Source organism: Tiliqua scincoides, chromosome 7, assembly GCF_035046505.1.
Source record: "Tiliqua scincoides isolate rTilSci1 chromosome 7, rTilSci1.hap2, whole genome shotgun sequence".
NCBI classification, from domain to species: domain Eukaryota; kingdom Metazoa; phylum Chordata; class Lepidosauria; order Squamata; family Scincidae; genus Tiliqua; species Tiliqua scincoides.
In genome coordinates this window covers 72,779,969-72,783,739 of record NC_089827.1, presented here as the reverse complement: position 1 = coordinate 72,783,739, position 3,771 = coordinate 72,779,969, and the positions used below count along the sequence as shown (strand labels likewise).

Below are 3,771 nucleotides of genomic sequence, written 5' to 3'. Positions count from 1 at the left end.
GATGGTTTCTTTAACCTACCTGCAGACTCAATGATGTTGAAAACTGAAACTCATTGACAACTCAATGAAATTGAAAACACACTGAAATTACCATTGTCTCATATCAAAGAGGTGTAAAGAGATGCTCTATCCCTCCTCTAATGGGATCATTATCTCAGGATGTCACACATCAAGCAGCCACCTTGCTGAAGCTGAGAAGATCTTGGTCTGGCCAGTACTTAGATGGGAGACCACCTTGAGCTCATGTATGGAAGAGAGGCAAGGTATCAATATCATCAATAAGTGAGAATAAACTTGGAGATATCCAAGCAACGTCTACCTTGTTTGGGCCAGTGGTAGCCATATTGGTGGCTTTAGGTGTGGTGGTGCAGTGTGATCGCCTTGGGCATTGCTTCAGTTGTGTAGCTAACTAAGCAGTGTGACATGTTGTCTTTGAGATTCCCCTTCCCAATGACAACTGTGAGCCATGACTGAACTGGGTGCTTAGTGACTCCTGACTCCTACCGGTTGGCAACCTTCAGTCTCGAAAGACTATGGTATAAGCCTACAGCACCCGGTATTCCCGTGCGGTCTCCCATCCAAGTACTAACCAGGCCTGACCCTGCTTAGCTTCCAAGATCAGACGTGATCGGGCAAGTGCAGGGTACCAGTGACTCCAACCTCGGTGCAGCAAATTGGATGAGATGGTTTTGGAGGTCCTTTCCAGGCTTACGGGTGGCACAAGGTATGCAGTCTCTGCTCAATTGTGTCTTGCCTTTGCTGCAGTCTGGAAAGAGGAATCACCTTTCCGCTGGGTCAGACAAGGGAGACAACTCCAGTTACGTTGATCTTGCAGAAGAGTTTTTGTCCTCAGGAGCAACAAGGTGATAAGAAACTGAAGCTGGACATGAAGTCATAAGAATTATATTTTATATTATGTACGTTACTTGATGGCTGAACAAACAGTATGTGACAGCAGAACACTTACGATGCCTTTCAGGCTGATTAGGGTGGCCTTTGAAACGAAAAAAATAGATTACAAAAGCCTCTTTTAAGATGCTCATTGAGGATGTGTTCTTTGCAAACCGTCCCGAAGGCAGCATCAATTTCCTGAGAACTCGGAAGTTTTCACTAACACAGCAACTCAAAGCAGTTTTCACTTTCCTCAGTATTTTACCCAATGCTTGATCTGAAATAGCACCTGTGCTTCTGAGGAAAGCAGAAGCTCAGATGTTTAACTGCACCGTTTTCAGCCAGCATTTTGCTGAAACGGGAAGCTGGGATGCTAAAAAGAGACAAAGAAGGCCCCGCGTCAGGAGCTGTGAGAGAGAACATGGCAGTCCTGGGTGCCAGTGTTGGAGTGCTTGCTTGCTCTGAACGCAGAAGGCCACAGAATTGTCTGTGTCTGGTGTTAGAGCTGGGGTGGCACCCAAGGGTGAGCTGGCCAGAGCCCATCACAGGCCAACCCCTAACCCTGCAGTACCAGTAGCAGCACTAATGTGCTATCAGGGAATGGGCAGGGAGTGGTTTGAGGGGCCAGTGCAGGGCTTTGTCCCAGGATTCCCAGTGACCTGCTGCTGTCACAGAGCATTCCTGTGGCTTTTCCTTATCATCTGTAGCTAAACCTGGAGAGGTTTGTGTGCAAGGGGCAACAGGACTGAAGCTCATATTCTCCAAGTGGCAGTTCTGGGTCATGCTTGCCTACCATGCTGGGGTAGCTCAGCCCCCACTCCCCATTTGTAATGCCCATTTGGACCTACCTTTGAAAAGGGGGGCAACACCACATTAGCTAGCATGAGACTTAAACCTGAAACTTTGACACTATTTGGGGTGGTGCCATGCTCTACCAGCTTAAATGAAGCTAGCTAGGTAGCCATAGGAAGGAAGATGTGAGGGCAAGGGCAAGGCATGACTGTATGGGCTTCCTATGAGAATATCCTGCTCATGGATCGTTTTAGCAAGGCCTGCCAAGATTTTGGACTGACGATCAGCCTGAAGAAAACTCAGGTCATGGTTCAGGATGTGGACTCACCTCCCTGCATTACAATCTCTGCACATGAACTGGAGGTTGTCCATGACTTTGTGTACCTTGGCTCAACGATCTCCGACACTCATTCTCTCGATACCGAGCTAAACAAGCGCATCGGTAAAGCAGCTACCACATTTTCCAGACTCACAAAGAGAGTCTGGTCCAACAAGAAGCTGACGGAACATACCAAGATCCAGGTCTACAGAGCTTGCGTCCTGAGTACACTTCTGTACTGCAGCGAGTCATGGACTCTTCGCTCACAACAGGAGAGGAAACTGAACGCTTTCCACATGCGCTGCCTCCAACGCATCCTCGGCATCACCTGGCAGGACAAAGTTCCAAACAACACAGTCCTGGAATGAGCTGGAATCCCTAGCATGTATGCACTGCTGAAACAGAGACGCCTGCGTTGGCTCGGTCATGTCGTGAGAATGGGCAATGGCTGGATCCCAAAGGATCTCCTCTATGGAGAACTTGTGCAGGGAAAGCGCCCTACAGGTAGACCACAGCTGCGATACAAGGACATCTGCAAGAGGGATCTGAAGGCCTTAGGGATGGACCTCAACAAGTGGGAAACCCTGGCCTCTGAGCAGCCCGCTTGGAGGCAGGCTGTGCAGCATGGCCTTTCCCAGTTTGAAGAGACACTTGGCCAACAGTCTGAGGCTAAGAGGCAAAGAAGGAAGGCCCATAGCCAGGGAGACAGACCAGGGACAGACTGCACTTGCTCCCAGTGTGGAAGGGATTGTCACTCCCGAATCAGCCTTTTCAGCCACACTAGACGCTGTGCCAGAACCACCATTCAGAGCGCGATACCATAGTCTTTCGAGACTGAAGGTTGCCAACAATCCTGCAGAGCTTCATAAGACCAAGGGGGAAATCATTTGGCTCCTTGAGTTTACTGACTCCTGTTGTGTGATGGCATCTACCAGCTCAGGACATCTGCAGTGGCAGAAATGAAGGAGAGCAGAGAGCAAGCCAACAGCACCCTCCTCTGGTAGGCAACAATTGTTGCCAAGTGGAAGGCTCTTGAGTTCCTGCTAATAAATTGACAACAACAGTGAGGCACCACTCTCCATTGTAGCACTCTGAACCTCTCTCTAGCAACTCTCACTGTAACTTACTGCTAGCTGACACAGAGCAGGATGAGGAGTACATCATAAAAGTCACTGTATCTGTGCTGAAGAAGTCCTGGAATGGGGCCACTTGTTTGGGTTCCTTAGGGCTGGGAATGAAATAACCACTTGACTATGCATCAGGTTTTTAGGGTTTGTCCAGTTCTAACCAGATGTGACTTCATTATAATAGTAATAACACAGGCCTGCAAAACTGAGGGTCAGAAAACCTTTTTTCCAAAATTTATGGTGGCTTTATAGGACTTTGGGGCACTGATTCCAAAAATGGCAATAGTTTTGCACCATCACCTCTCGTTTTGGAGATACAACAGAGCCTCAGCAAATGGTTCAAGCAGCATCCTTGTGAGTAGGGCATGATGTAGGCTTTTGCACGAGGAAGTTAGTGAGTGAAACTTTCACTAACAAGGCTATGCCATATCTCCAAAACTAGGCGTGGGAGGGCAAAACCGATGCCATTTTTGGAATCAGCACTTCAAATATACCAAGGAATAGCCCTAATTTTTAAGACAGCAAAATGTTTGTTGGCCTGTGAATATCTTCTGTTTTTGTAGACTGTAACAACCATCTCATAGGTCTAGATCTGGTCCAGTTCCTCAATATGTTATTCACTTTTGCTGGAACTTTTTTTCG

At 47.9% G+C, this 3,771-nt stretch overlaps 1 pseudogene; it reads right to left on the bottom strand.

Annotated features, from left to right (window-relative positions):
* Positions 1 to 541: 541 nt before the first annotated feature.
* On the bottom strand, positions 542 to 661 carry LOC136658260 (5S ribosomal RNA; annotated as a pseudogene).
* Between the last annotated feature and the right edge of the window lie 3,110 nt (positions 662 to 3,771).